This window comes from Zingiber officinale, chromosome 2A (assembly GCF_018446385.1).
Source record: "Zingiber officinale cultivar Zhangliang chromosome 2A, Zo_v1.1, whole genome shotgun sequence".
Classification (NCBI taxonomy): Eukaryota; Viridiplantae; Streptophyta; class Magnoliopsida; order Zingiberales; family Zingiberaceae; genus Zingiber; species Zingiber officinale.
In genome coordinates, this window is record NC_055988.1 from 128,221,398 (window position 1) to 128,237,826 (window position 16,429).

The 16,429-nt window shown below is 39.8% G+C and overlaps 2 long non-coding RNA genes across 3 annotated transcripts in view; one reads left to right on the forward strand and one right to left on the reverse strand.

The window, feature by feature from the left end:
* Positions 1–11,032, forward strand: part of LOC122042290 — a 29,818-nt gene extending 18,786 nt beyond the window's left edge. Inside the window, exon 2 of the long non-coding RNA XR_006129193.1 lies at positions 10,566–11,032. This is a non-coding gene — a long non-coding RNA (uncharacterized LOC122042290). The remainder of the gene's footprint in view (positions 1–10,565) is intronic.
* On the reverse strand, positions 1,143–9,180 carry LOC122042292. 2 transcript variants are annotated; one of them, XR_006129195.1, is made up of 3 exons: positions 8,638–9,180; positions 8,465–8,519; positions 1,143–1,324 (listed from the first exon to the last, which is right to left on the reverse strand). It is a non-coding gene; the product is annotated as an uncharacterized LOC122042292 (long non-coding RNA). The 2 variants fall into 2 exon arrangements; XR_006129194.1 differs by lacking the exon at positions 1,143–1,324 and adding an exon at positions 8,035–8,377.
* Positions 11,033–16,429: the final 5,397 nt, after the last annotated feature.

Consider the following 16,429-nt stretch of genomic DNA (forward strand, 5'->3'; position numbering starts at 1 on the left):
TATCTTATGTAGAGTAATAAGTTCTTTAATTTTGTCCTTGAGTTGTAGTAAGATTGTCCTAAATTGATCTTCTAGGTTTCTGGGGTTATTTTCCTCAATTAATTTTGGATAAGACAAGTATGTCCTATTTTGTCGGAATACTATCTAATCGCAAAGTTCGTCATAAGAATTCTTGAGCTTCCTTAAGATAGTCTAGATTTCTTAAGACTTCTGCTAATATCTGATTTTTTTGTGCCAAACTATTAGTTATGTTGTCTAGAATTTTGAAGATGTTCCGTCGTTGTATTTCTAGCGAACTTCCTAGACTAGTAGGTTAGTAATTGAGTTTAAGTGAGAATTGTAGTAACCGGCCCGACAACCGAGTCAACGGGCAACCAAGTTTATGTGAGAATAGCGCGCGTAAAATCTTTTTTTTTAGAACTTTTCTTTTGGAGATGTAGAGTAAGAACACAAGAAAAACAATTATAAGTATAGGCTTCGACTCTAAGTCCCCTCATATCCTAATCTGATCAAAATGGTTTGACTTTATCTCCATAGTGTCAATGCCAAAAAGATGCAGTTGGTAGTAATGATATGACAGTATGCCTTATGTACTTTTTTTGGAGGAGATAAAATTAGAATAGTAAATGCATGCTCTAGGTCATTTTCTGAAGCCATTTTAATGAGCCATTTTCTTGCACGATAATTTAAGATATATTCCAAGACTTGGTCTTGTGTAAGTAGTAAGGGTGAGTATTCGGTTGAAAATTGAACCGATCGAACAAAAATCGAATTTTTTTTGAATCAATCAAATCGATCGAATTTTCCGACAAAAATTGAAGAAATCGAACCAATAAAATATCGAACCAACTGAACAAAAATCGAAATTTTTGTGAATCAATCAAATCGATCGAACTTTCTGACAAAAACCGAAGAAACCGAACCAATAAAATATCGATTAATTCGGTCTTCGACTGAATTAATTGAACTTTTCTAAAAAAAAGGAAGTGGATAAGGTACCAAATGGAGACAACGCTTTTGGGTTATTGGTAGCCACCATTCCCACCTCCTACAATCCAATGTGTCCTCGGCAACCTCCAAGTCTCGTCAGCTGGTATTTCCACGTGATTCCTTGCGACTAATCCAACTCTTCAGAACCCTACAAATCAAGCAAGCATAAGCCCAGGAGTAGTCCATCGTGTCCTCAGCAACCTCCAAGTCTCCTTCTGAGCTAGCATTTCCTCATGATCCCTTCCGACGGATTCTAACTCTTTGAAACCCTAGAAATCCATTTTCCAAATGGAGACAATGCTTTTGGGTCATTGGTAGCCACCATTCCCACCTCCTGCAGTCCTTGCGCGTAAAATTTTTTTTAAGAACTTTTCTTTTGGAGATGTAGAGTAAGAGCACAATGGAAGAAAAACAATCACAAGTACACAATTTATTTTTTACTTGGTTTATGACCTTCGACTGCTATTCCAAGGCTCCTCGGTTCCTAATCTAATCAAAATGGTCTGACAGTTGTTTGACTTTAACTCTAGTAGTGCCAATGCCAAAAAGATGCAATTGCTATTAATGATATGACAGTATGCCACCCTTCCTAGTGTCAATGCCAAAAAGATGCAATTGCTAGTGATAATTGCTAGTGCAATTATCTTTTACCGTAGAAGGAATTGATGGAGGCTGAGTGGATGAAGCTTTGATGTCCTGGGCAGATTTGTGCTTTTCCATTCTGTGATTTTATGCGAGCTAAAATATAGACTCGGATACATACGTTGCATTGAAAACAAATGGTGATATTAACATCATGTTGATGATATTATCTTCTACTATAGAAGGAATTGATGGAGGCTGAGTGAATAAAGCTTTTGATGTGCGGGCCAGATTCGTGTTTATCCATTCTCTGATTTTACGTGAGCTAAAATATAGACTTAGATATATACATTGCATTGAGAACAAATGGTAATAATACATTTCAACGTTGTTTTTGGGCTTTTGGTGCATGTGGAAGAATTTTTCGAACATATTTTTTAAACTAATTGGAATTGATACAATGTAAGTGATAAGTATCCTGATGTTTCATTAATGACCACAATAGTAGATAATGAAAATCTTATTCAGTTGGCTTTGCAGTTGCTGAGGTTGAGTGTGACCCAGCTTGGGAGTGATTTCTAAATCATCTAAATCCATCAACTATAACAATTATATTTGATAGACATCATGGATATTATATACAATGAGTAAAGTTTATCCTATTGCTTTCTATGGATTACGTTGCTATCACATGTCTTGTAATACAATTATAAATACTCATGATAAACTTGCATTATGATTATTTTGGGTTACAACTAGAGCAAATATAATTTTACAATATGATCGAGTCATGTAGACTATGCCCAAGAGACATGCAGATGCTTATAGATGACTATATATAACTTGCCGTCAATGCACATTTCCCTAGTAGAAGATATTTAACGTTGATCACTAATTGTTCTGAAAGCATGAATACATTGTTCAAGGAGAGTCGAGAATTCTAAATTACAAGACTAATAAACAACATACGAAGGAAGGTTTTATAATCGTTGGGAGGAAATGCCTGATTGTATAGGAGTATTGACGCTATTAGTTATGAGGGAGATTGACGCTAGGAAATTAAAAAACGAGGTCCTATACAATATTTCTATATAGCAAAACAGAAATGGAAGTACAAATTACAACATCCTCCTATATAGTTGATATAGAGAGTTGTAAATGTGATTGCGGTGAATTCCAGATTTAAGAGCTTCCTTGCTCACACGCTGTTGTAGTGTGGCCATTCAGGAACATGAATCCATATCAGTATTACCAGCATTTCTCATTTGAAACTTGGAAAAGTACTTACTCAAGGTGAGTACTATCACAAAAGAACACATTAATACATGTATTAACATGCTAGAGTTATTCTATATAATCTTCTATTGTGACCTAATTGTTTGCACCTACTATACTTTTTTTTACCTTTCTCGTGTACTTGGACTCGATCCTCGCCTTCTTCCATCTTCCTTCTTCAAGATTGCACAAGGTTATGAGGTGATAAAATAATATAATCGTGTCCACTTATTGGCCAAAATTGTTTACTTCTACAAAGATAAATACGATCCATGTAAGTACTTTTCAAAGTTTCAAATGAGAAATATGGATCCATATTTCTAAATGAACACATTGCAGTAGAGTGTGAGCAAGGAAACCTTAAAATCTGGAATTCATTGCAATTACATTTACAACTCCATATCAACTATATAGAAGGATGTTGAAGTTTGTACTTTCATTTCTATTATGAAATGTGGAAATATTGCATAGGGCCCAATTTTTTTATCATAGAGTGTCCATTTCCTTCATAGCTAATGGCGCCAATACTCCTACAGAATCAAATACTTCCTCCAACGATTATAAAATCATTGTGCAACCTTCCTTTGTGTTGTTTATTAGTCTTGTAATTCAGAGTTCTCGAGTGCCCTTGAACAATGCATTCATGTTTCAAGAATAATTCGTGGTCAACATTGAGTATCTTCTATTAGGTAAATGTGTATTGCCCATTTTGTAGGCTCTATATTTCGCATCCATCTATAAACATTTGCATATCTCTCTGACATAGTCTGCATGACTCGATCATATTGTAAAATTATATTTGCTCTAGTTACAGCTCAAAACAATCATAATGCATGTCTATCACGAGTATCTGTAATCATATTACAAGACAAGTGATAGCAATATAATCCATGGTTAGTAATAGGATAAACTTTAGTCATTGCAGATAATATTCTACGATGTCTATTAGATATAATTGTTATATTTGATGGATTAACTGTAAGAAATATCTTTAGATGATTTAGAAATCACTCCCAAGTTAGGCCACACTCAACCTCAGCAATTCCGAATAAGTTTTCCATTACCATCTACTATTATGGTCATCTAGTTTTGTGGCCATCAATAAAACACTAGGATACTTGCCACTCAGGTGTGTTGCATCAATGCCAATTAGTTTACAAATATATGTTCAAAAAACTCTTTCACATGCACCAAAAGCCCAAAAACAACGTTGAAATTTATTATCACCATTTGTTTTCAAACACCTCTACGATCCCGACTATATTAGCAATTTGAGAGAACATTTTGTCGTGACACGTTTACAAACAATAATACCAAAACCCCACTACACTAATATAGTATAGGAAATTACCTATATTGTCTCTTACAAGGAATGTAATGGGTGAATTCTAATCTTAAGATCAATTTAGCTAAGAATAAAGACGGGAATTTAAATGCAACCGGCATAAATATAAATTCACTAAACTATGAACATGAAGGAAATAATGGAAACATGAAGTAATGCAGCTAATGAAACTGAAAACTCGCTAATCTACATCACAACACAATTCATGAAAGAACAATACAACTAATAGAGAGTGCGTAAACTAAACTATGATCAGGAAGCGATTCATAAAAATATAAAGCAAGGAACTAAAGAACATCCAATTGATAGGAAGTCAAAACAAATCAACTAAGAATGCAAACCAACTCATGAAATCACAAAAACAAGTCATCTAAACTAACCTACTAAACTAAATGAAATCAAGCATGAACAATTTGGAACAAATGCAAATTAACAAAACTACCAAAGATCAAATGCATAAGGAATTAAATCAACATTTTTCCAACAATTCAATCACACGAATAATTGACGCAGGGGAAGAAATCTCCAAGTGCGACGTTTGAATAGAGGTTGCAGACAAAGTGTAGGAAGAGGGAGGATTCGCCAACGAAGAGGAGTTGCCTCTAGATTTAAATGGAAATAATTTTTTTATTCAAATTAAAATCAAACTCAACATGTTTTTACAAGAGCACTAAGCCTTGTTTAAATAACCTAAGAAATAAGAAAAAGTTACAACAGATAAAAGAAAAATAAAAGGAAACTTATCCTAAAAAAGGAGATAAAATCTAAACTAATTTTTAGAAAATAAAAATAATCCTAAAAATTTAAAATAAATAAAAAAAGAAGTTAAAAGACCAAATCTAGAGTTCATCAAAAAAACATAGCATAACATGCTCATGCTAGGGTCATGGGATGACCGTGTCGGCCACTAGAAAGACAATTCTATCTTGTCCAGACTTTGAATAGAGCGCAATCAAGTTAAGAGACCACGGACTGGTCATCTTCCTTGTCGGTAATCTCGCATCCTTCTCTAATACCCAAAAGGGAGGCTGGTAGCCTCATTTTCTTTTCATGACAACTCGAAGGGGAGCATAACCGTATCGAAGGAAATAATTGGTCATGCTACTAGATGCTCCTGCATCAAATGCTCGGGGTTGAAAAGAACTCATTCTCAAGTTCAAGCTAGTGTCTTCAAGATCAAAAGTTTTCGAGTGATGGTAAATCAAAAGTCATCTTGTAAGTGGTAAAACGGGAAGAAGATCCTCTAACATTACCTCGGTCAAATTTATGGGCGGCTCTAATGGAACATGCACTGCATGAATCTCAAGAATGACCAAAATCTCACAATCATCACTATAAAGCAATGTTTAAAATTTCGACCCGTGTCGAGTTTTCGATCCTGAACCGAAACGATACAGTTTCGGTACTGTATCGTGTCATGCCGATATAATTTCGGTATTTTTTAAGTATAAAATATATTAATTAAAAAATAAAATATTTAACATAAATATTTAAAAAATAAACAAAATAGACAATATAAAAAATAATCTTTAAAATAGGAAAATATATGAAAATAGATAAATAAATAAATAAACATTTTATTATAATTTTTAAATTAAAATAAATGAAATATAAAATTAATTAGATAGTTTTATTAGTGTTTAATAAAGTCACTTTAGATTATCTCCATCATAGCTAGGAGTTGATTAAAATAATTAACCTAAATTTAATTAAAAAAATCTGAAATCCGACACCACTCGTGAGCTCCCGCGACTTCGGCGCTGCTGCGAGGTTGCGCGACCCCTCAACCATGGTTGTGGGGATCACGTGACTCCTCCAGTACGATCGTGGTGGTCGTGCGGTCTCTCTGCAGCGGTCGCAGAGTCACATAACGCCTCCGTGGCAGCATCAGAACGGTTATGCGACCCCTCCACTGCTGTTGTGGGGCCAAGCGACCCCTTCACTGCGGCCATGGGGTGCAACACGTTAAAGCTATCGTGGGTCTAGTGCCAAGGTCATACCGGTGCCGGTCGACGAGCGGAACGAGATGTTTTGTCCGTTTCGACCTTCTCGGCACGACACTTTAAACCATTCCATAAAGTACCTCGCCATATACTGGCTCGTTAGTTGACTCAGTCTCGTCTTCATCATAAATTAGGTGACCGACTATTTTAATCTTATCTTCTAGATCTTTCTCAAGATAAGTTTTATCCAAATTAAAATAAAAAAACTTATGGCCTTTAAGGTCTTGAGTACTATGATCACAGTGTGAGACTTTCTCGGCCAGAACTTGTCTGTCACGACTTCGACCACGTACCTCATGATCTTCAAGATTTTGCGTCGTGCTCCCAGGGCGTAGCGCAGACGGTGGGCGCATGGTATCTCGGCCAGAACTTGTCTGTCACGACTTCGACCACGTACCTCATGATCTTCAAGATCTTGCGTCGTGCCCCCAGGGCGTAGCGCAGACGGTGGGCGCATGGTATCTCTGGCGTAACGGTCAGGGGTCGATTCTCAGGAACTGACGACCTGGGGTTTACCCCGCCATGCGCCTATGGCCTGTGTACCTGCATGAACCTCCCTCCATATCCGTGGGGCCGGCACTAGGGGGGCCGCTAAGGTAGCGGATCTACCTTTCAAGATCTTGCGTCGCTAGATGCTGGGATAATCTGTGACTTATTTCTGTAAATTTTCAAGTATCTCATCTCTAGGGCTATGATCACGGTGCGAGGTTTCCTCGGTCAGAACCTGTATATCATGACCTTGATCACGATCACGACGACCATTCATGGGATCTAAGGATCTAATACCAACTGACGGAATTTCCTAGTGCGACGTTTGAATAGAGGTTGCAGAGAAAGCGTAGGAAGGGGGGATTTGCCAATGAAGAGGAGCTGTCTCTAGGTTTAAACGAAAATAAATTTTTATTCAAATTAAAATCAAACTCAATATGTGTTGGTCCCCGTGGTTGTTTTGATGTGATCAACCAACTTAGGTTAGGTCCTGTTTGGTTTTGATCCCTGTGTTTAAGTGTGCAGAAGCTTAGGAGCCCAGGAAGTCGAGCGAAAGATGCAACTAACGAGAAGGACGGCACGGGAAGGGAGCCGATGGGCTCGGTGCATCCGAAGGGCGAAAGAGCTGCAGAAGAGTACATCGGTGGACGAGAAGAACATGCGCGAAGTTCGAGGGACGAGAAGCCGGGGCGGAAGCCTGCTCGAGGAGAAGGTCAGAAATTGGGTTCGGGTGAGCCCTATTTCGGTTGGCCGGAATCACCCAGTCAAACAGAACTTTGGAAGCTGAAAAGGAAAGGAAGAAGTGCTGGAAAAACAGTTGGAGGCGCCCTCAACAGTCGTTGGAGGCGCCTCCGACTTCAACATGTTGAAGGCGCCCTCAATGGCATTGAGGGCGCCCCCAACAGCCTTGGAGGCTCCCTCAATGCCTTTGAGGGTGCCCTCGACCTGGCCAACTTGGCCGTTGACGAGCGGATAAAGTTTTATCCGCTCATCCCCTTGGAGGTGCCCTCAACTCCTTTGGAGGCGCCCTCAAGACTCGAGATAGGATTTTCAGGAGCTATATAAAGGTCCCTGGAGCTTGGAATTATTTATTCAACTCAGTATTCAATTCCTAGCAACTCTTAGAGTTTTCTTAGTGTGTAAAAGGCTTCTCCGCCTACAGTGAAGGAGACATTTCTGGTGGAGCTTTTCAACTGTCTTGGATTAACAACCATCTAAGTTGTAACCAAGTTAAATTTTTTGTCTCTTCTTTTCTGTTATTTCATTTTATTATTGTTGCTGTTTTAGAGTTGAAAGAACGAGGAGGGTATTTTCTTTTTGCAGGCAATTCACCCCTCCCCTTTTGCCGGCCCCGCTGCATCAACAATATGTTTTTACAAGAGTCATAACCCTTGTTTAAATAACCTAAGAAATAAGAAAAAGTCGCATACAAAAGAAAAAGTAAAAGAAAACTCATCCTAAAAAAAGGAGATAAAATCTAAATTAATTTTTAGAAAAGGAAAATAATCCTAAAAATTTAAAATAAATAAAAGACAAAGTTAAAAGACCAAATCTAGAGTTCATCAAAAGATATAGCATAACACATGCCAAGGGCCATGGGATGACTGTGTCGGACACTAGAAATACAATTCCGTCTCGTCCGAACTTTGAATAGAGCACAACTGAGTCAGGCAACCTCATTTTCTTTTCGTCACTGCTCGAAGGGGAACATTACCGTATCAGAGGAAATCGGACCTACACTTAAACAAATGAAGAATCTCTGGATCAGAATTATGCTTACAACTCAATGGTGCTGTCCAAATCTGATGTGGGTTGCGGCTGGAGGATGAAGATGGCTGGAAGAAGAGAATGGAGTTGGTTAGCATGAAGGAAGTTAGATCTTGGATGAAGATGGACAATGAACCGTTGAGGAAGGAAAATTCGTTAACATCGTTGGAATTGAGCGAACATGACCTGAAGAAGGGAATTCCCCTTTCAATGGGGCTTACGCTGTGGATCACCAATGGAGATGGATGAAGTAGGCCCTCGGATGATGGCATCGCGAGATGGAATGGAAGACGGATCGCTGAATCTTGAATGAAGTGGTTAGGAAAGGAAATCCCCTTAATCCCGATGGTGGGTGGAACTCTCGTGATTGGCGATGAAGGTGAAAGATGATCTCCTGTTTTGGCACACCCATTTTCTCCGTTATTGCTGATCAGGATTGAGATGGATGAGGTGGGATTGCAGATGAGGTAAGAAAGAACTCGTCAACTCCAATAAAGAAGGGAATCCCCTTAACCTCCGGTGGATCCGGTGGAGGTGGCTTGCAGTGTGGACAGGTTGGCAGAGATGGATAGAAGTGTGGGCGATGGAGATGATAACAGTTGGAGCTTCTGATGAAGGTGGAGATGAGGATGGACAAGGAAAATCCCTTGACCTCGGTGGATGAAGGCGAAGCTCCGGTGGCGATAGAGCTCTCTCCTCTTCTCTGTTGTCGCGTGCTCCCTTCTGTTGGTGATCTTTTCAGTTATTGTAGCTTCCCATTTGAATCGGATCAGATCTCCATCAACGACTGAGGTATTCTAGATCTGATCTAATGGTGGGAGTCAATCTAGATCTGAGCCCTTGGATCAAATCTAGATCAAGAGTGATGATCTACTCTCTCTTTGACTTAGATGAACCAGATCGTGATGGATGATCCAGATTCCTGCGGATCTTAGATGAATTGTCTATATCACTCTAGATTAATTCTCCTCTTTTAGCCTTAGCTTTAAGCTCAATTTGGATTGATCCGACTTGAGTCCATGGCCCTTTGATTGCCGACAAAGACCACATTCAAGCAATTATTTTAGACAACAAGCTGAGTGTTGTGAATGAACCAACTGTTCAATATGAAGAAAAAGATTGGAAAATAAACAAACATGAACATAAAGTCCGACAAGATATTATTATTATATCACAAAAGCAATTCACATCTTTGGGTGCAGACTGATAGCAATATGCGGGAACAGATACGCTGCTCGAGCAGATGACGAATTATAAGTGGAGGAGGTCCTTTATTGGACCTTAGTAAAGATCTATAGATCTCCACATATGCTTCTTGAGTACACCAAGTCAGTCCCCTCGGGATGGTCTAGTGGGCATGAGGTGTTGCTACCATGAGGTATGGGATTCGAATCTCAGCAAAGCGAGGTAAATACCTCCCTTATGTGCTAGTCACTATTCCAAAGGTTAGTAACCGCCCATGATTTACCTCCTCCGTGTTAGCCCTAGGACGGGTTGGCAGGGGTGCTGGGGCCGAGCGTATTCGCCTTTTGCCACCTTGAGTACACCAAGTCAGATTGAAAGTAAGCATCCATGTCAACAAAGAATGATCATTACATCACTCAGGCATCAGAATCAGATGCTGGTTTATTTCATCTGACATCAAAATTTACTTCAGAAGTTTTGAATTTAGCTCTTCTTAGTTTTATTCAATTTCTTATTTACTTGTTTGCAGATTAGTTTGTTTAAAATAGATAGCAATGGGTTGCCATTTACGTCAATGTTCTGTGAACAGATGCTGTTGAGTAATTAAGTTTGCAATGCAAGTCTTTTTCTTTCTTGTCGAACTCTATGGGCTGGATGTATCTTGTTCTTGGAACTCACATTCTAAAGTTGCATATTCTTCAAGGATACAATCTCACGGTGATATTTATTCACTGTCACTCGTGTGACTGATTTTCCTTGTATTTTGGCAGATTTTCAAAATTCAGAATTGGAACAGCTCTGAGGTTATTTCTTTTATCAATTGTTGAGCAAAACTATCTTTGAAACGTAATTTTTTGTTTCATGACTTAAAAGTTTCTACTTATCTCACATAAAACATATTAGTCTTGATATCGATCTCGTATTTGCAGGTGCAGTTCAGATGAACATATTAATCAACTATGGATTATGGAAAGGTGTGACGTAAGGATGGAGTGCTGCACCCGTGAGTTTTGTGAGTAACAGGATCCACCAAGTTCCTGTAATTCATACAAGAGAAACAAAAGAAAGCTCCTGTGACGAGAAAAAAAATGAGGAAAATATAGAAAGGAACATGAGAAAAATTGAGTCAAGAAAACCACACAAAAGATCTTGTAAAATGAGGTGACAGCTTGAAGATCCAAATCTATTTGTGATGCCAGCAGTGTCAAGCTGATGAAGAGACACATCTGTGGGGTGATACGATTCCAAATAGACAAATTCAAATAACTCTTTTAAAATATTATCCTTTAGAAAAAATTATTAGATTTATTATTAATTCGAGGACTTGAAAATATTAGAATGGGTTATTTGACTTATTAATAATTTATTATTGATTTGATAGTATTGTAGGACTATACTTTTGAAAGATGATTCAATTATTGGAGGCTGATTCTCTCGTGATCATCTCATCCCTTCTTTTATCCTTTTCTCTATGTCCCTACGAGATGGGGAGATAGGATGCGGATTCCTATCATAGAGTAGCCATACTTATGTCAAATATCTGAGATAGAAGGAAGGCCATAGTCGTTATAAGATGCTGTTTAAAACAAACCCCTCTGTTTCTTTGGTGTGTGTTCGCATGTGTTTTGTTGACAAAATGAAACTACAATCGTAGCCTTTGCTAGTTCTATTTGTGTTCAGCAAAAAGGTGCAGCAATGCAGCTTTAAGATGGGGGGACTGAGGGGCTGAGGCTTATTAAGAAAGAAGTACTTGAGAATCAGGTCTCACTCTGTGGTCCTCTTTGGCAAGAGATAACATGGCTGATCACACGGATGATCTCCTGTAAAAAGGGGTTGAATCTTTCTCAAAGTATAACATACGTCTGTGGTGTTTGTACAACTCGTGATACCAAATCATCCGCTAGTATTTATCTATGTTTTTTAAATTTATTTTAATGGTCGGTAGAAAGTTTTTATAGGATTAGATTGATTATGTTTAGGATTAATTGATTTGAAGAACGGAATATCTAGATTTTTTTAAAAAAACTTGAATCATTGCATTAGCGTAAGCATGATGAGCAAAGCAATTAGGGCTGTAAATGAATTAAGTATGATGTTCGTAAATAATATTCATGAACAATTTTTATGAATCATATTCATTAATAAAATTCTTTTCAATATGTTAAATAAATAATAAAATAAAATAAAATAAATAAATAAATTTAAATTATCAAACTCAATAACCAATCAAACAATTAAAAGTTTCAAATAATCAAACAAATTTGAATTGAGAACTTGGTAACATCTAAATAAATCAAGCTCGAACCAAGGTTAAGCCAAGCTTGAATTGAGAGTTTGATAACATCTAAATAAACCAAGTTCAAGCTAAGTTTCAAAAAAGCTCAAGCTCATAAAAAATAAACCAAGTCAAGCTTGAACACTCATTTCAAAAGCTTGGTTCATTTTAAGCTCGACTCGACTCGGCTTGGTTACCTTATCAAACAAGCTTGAACACCCCAAAACTCGGCTCAGCTCAGCTTATTTACAGCCCTAAAAGCAATCAATAGGGGCAATGGAATATGAATTATTATTATTTTTTTATTATTATTTTTAATCTATGTATTTAGTTCTTCGAATCGATAAATACTGAAAATGATCGGTCCAGTTTCACAAAAAATTTCCACTAGTCATCAGGAAAAATCAAGTAGCGTTAAGGGTATCCGTAGTCATAAACCTCTTAAAGAGATTTATGTTCTGTCATATCATTATCACATCAAAAGTTAAAAACTTTAGGGTGCGTTTGGTTTGTCTCATTTTCATTTTCTGAAAAACGCGTGTTTTTCGTTTTTTACAAAATGACTTTTCCGCGTTTTTCGTTTTCTTAGAAAGCGCTCTCTCATTTTCTTAAAAATAAACGTGGAAAACGCAAACCAAACGCGTTTTCCATTTTCTCAGAAAATGAAAATAGAAAATAGTGTGGAAAACGCAAACCAAACGCTCCCTTACTTTTTTAAAAAATCACTCTCTATTATCATAAAACCTCTCTCTTTTAAAAACTCCACTTCTTTTAAAATTCTCTCTCTATCCTCTCTCTACTATTTTTTTATAAACCTGGTCACAAGATTTTAAAAAAACTATAAACTCCACCTATGTAGTGGAGGAGGGATTTAGATTAAGAGATTTATAGTATAAATTGTATACTATAAACCTCCCACCGTAGATGTCCTAATGAAAGCTCATCCAAAAGATTATATCGTTCTTAGAATTGTCATTCCACTAGGAAAAAAAAATCTCTACGATGTTATATAGCTCAGATTCAACTGTTGGATGTTTGATTAACCACGATCTAACCGCTACACCGTTACCTGGAGCAAATGGTGCCAAAACGTGGTCCATGATTTACATGTCTGATAGCGGCACGGTTGTTCGCTGCATCACTATCACACTACCTACCGCAAGCGTGTCATCCACGCTTTAGGCCTTGAATCACGTCCACATATCGCTGCCTCTTGCAGATTTAGGTTATCCGCCTGTACGTGTGCAGGTAGGCCGTAGCACATGTGATGTCACTCTCCAAGAATTCTATTTCTAGGCACATCTTAACCAAATTAAGTCAACACTAAATTCAATTTCAAGTTCAAAGAAAATCTAAAACAAAATTCACCGAGGTTGTAAAATAAACAATATAGAAATTAAAAATGGGCTGAACTTTGGGTGAGGATAGAATGAGCTTTAATTGTACCGTTAAAGAAATACAATTGAACAGTCCTATTTAAGATCCGTCCTGATTATAACCGAAAAAACAATCTTGAATCAAGAACCGTTTGCACTTGATCATATTCATGTATACTGAATGATCTGATGTATAATAATAGGTTCGATGAAGTCGAGTAGTAAAAAATAAAAAAGACGTGATAGTCAAAAGTCAAGGAAATATGACAGTCAACAGATATGGAAAGAGAAAGTAAGACCGGATGACGATGTCAGCAACATGATTCCTGATCGGGTTCTTATAGACCAAGACTCCAGATCTGAGACACCTTGGTCTAAGACTTGACAGGCAGTCGGAGTGATACCTGACTTGGATCTGATTGGTTAGACCCTCATAGCCTAGTTGTATTTAGGCCTAGTTCTCTCAGTAAGCTAACTCCTGGACAGTCAACTCCCGGTCGGCTCTTGGACAATCTCTCCACAGCTCCCCCCCCCACACACACACACAGTTTAGGCCAGATGATATACCTAACTGATCATCCTGAGCTGCCCTATTTATATCCAGTCGGGACAGAAGACGCTACATGACAACAGGGTCAGGGAATCGTAACCGCCTGTCAAAGAATAACTGCTGCATGCCAGAGAATATTCCAACGGGCTGCGGTCATCTACAAATGAAAGCTTCCTTCAGTCTACAGGAGGATGCCACGTGTCTTCCATCACTCAATAGGGTCTGACACCCGACATTCTCTGACATCGGTCAACCTCTAGAGATACGCACTGTCATATAAAAAGGGAGATCCTCTCTTTTGCGCAGGTACGCTCTTTCGTACATTCGCACTTGTCTTCCACTTTCTTTATTCTTTGTACACTGTTCTTCTAAGGAAAAAGTACTTGACTTGAGCGTTGGAGGACCTGCTCCGGGGACTTTTTCCTTGGTTTCTGGCCTCTAACGTCCGTGTGCTTGTCTGAGTGTGTGCAGAGCTCAGGTACTACCGACTCAATCATCGTCGTCTGTCAGCACCACGTGGGAGTCCATCCTTGTACGCGCATACGAGAAGGGTATCTTAGCCCCCCTCCCTCCCCCCCTTTCAATGCTAGCAACAGCTCATCCGACCTTCATCTAACTCGGATTTCGGACATGATCAATTTGGCGCCGTCTGTGGGAACTTTCTTCACCTGTTCTAGATCGTGAAGATGGAGGACACCGGGCGAATCAACATAACCATGACGACAGGGGAGTACAAACTGTTCAAGGAAGCTAAGAGACGAGCGGCTTTCAAAAAACAGACCACTGCTTCGCGACCATACAAAATGTCTACCGTTTTCAAGGACCCGACTCATGTTATGGATAGAGGGTCTAAGAGGCAGCCAGAGGAATTCCTCCCGGCCTTCTATCGGGAACCAGTCCCGGATTACTATCATAAGGGCCCAGACTGCTATAACAAGAAAGAGCAACCGCAGACTTCTATGGCGGAAAGCTCCACGCCCAGGGACTCAAAGAAGGGAAAAGCTATAGTCCTCAGGGAGGAGCCCCGAGGGGAACCTGATGAGCAAGTGCCCTTCTCTCTAAGGGTACTCGAGGAGAAGCTACCGAAGGGATACAAGCCCCCGGCCATTGGAGAGTACGATGGTAGCAAGGATCCGGAGGATCATCTCCGCAAGTTCCGGAACGCTGTGCTATTGCATCAATACAACGACACTATTAAATGTCGAGTGTTCTTGAATACTCTACCTGGCTTGGTACAGAAATGGTTCGATGGATTACCGAACAGATCCATCACCTGCTTCTATGATTTCAAAACTGTCTTCCTACGCCAAATCGCCAGCAGCAGAAAGTATCAGAAGATAGACCACTGTCTCTTCACCCTCAAGCAAGGGTCGGCCGAGCCCTTGAGGAACTATATCAAGCGCTTCAACCAGGTGGCCCAGGATGTCCCATCCGCTACCTCAGAAATATTGATGAGCGCATTCCCTCATGGACTAGTAGAGGGCGAGTTCTTCCGAGATCTCATCCGAGATCCCGTGAAGAACTTCGATGAGATGCTCGGGAAGGCCGCTAGCTACATCAAGGTAGAAGAGGCTCAGGCAGCTTGCCGGAAGGTGGACAAAGCGCCTACTCCCGCCAACAAACCAGAGAAGAGGCCACTCCAACCACCAGCTCAACCTCTTCCACGTGCCTGGGATGTCCAACCACCCTTCCCTCCCGGTCAGGATCCTAGGTCGGCCCAACGTGTGGCCACGGTTCAAGGCCCAAGGCCTGGGCAGTAGGGGTCGCGTTATTGCACCTACCATAGGTCTCACACCCATGCCACAAATGATTGATTCCAGTTCGCCTGAGACTCTCGGTGCGCAACTGAGCTGGGCCTGCCTCCACCTGAGATTGTGCCCAGGATTCAGCAGAGGATACTAGCAAGCCAACAACCAGTGGCAGGTCAGTCTGGTAGACCCCTGGCCGACAATGAAGGATAAGGAAATCAGCAGTCTGGCCGCAACCAAGAGCCAAGGGAAGCCTAGGAAGAGGAGAACAGAGGGAACGTGACCATCCGCGAGATCGGTATGATCTTAGGAGGGCCCACAGATGGAGACTCTGCTAGGGCTCAGAAGTCTCACGAGCGACACCTAGATATACACTGTAGGATGCAATCGGGAGCAAGCTGCAGGGCCTGCCATTATCATTGGCCCACAAGACTTGGAAGGGTTGGAGCTTCCTCACGATGATGCCCTAATAATCAAGACGTCATCACCAATAGTCGCGTGGCCAGAGTTTTCGTTGACACCGGAAGCTCTGTCAACGTGTTGTTCAAGAGTGTATTCAAGGGCATGCAAATCAATGCAGTGAACTCCAGCCTGTGACTACTTCATTGTATGGTTTCACCGACAATGAAGTATGACCCATGGGCCAGATCAAGCTAGCCATATCTTTGGGTAGCGAGCCTTTGGTGTGGACACGGAGGAGCACCTTCATAATGTTGGATTCATCATCTTCATACAACGTTATCTTAGGGAGATCGACACTGCACGAGTTCTGGGCGCCATTCTCCACTTTTCATCAAAAGATCAAATTTCCTGTTGGATATCAGGTCGGGGAAGTTAGAGGTGA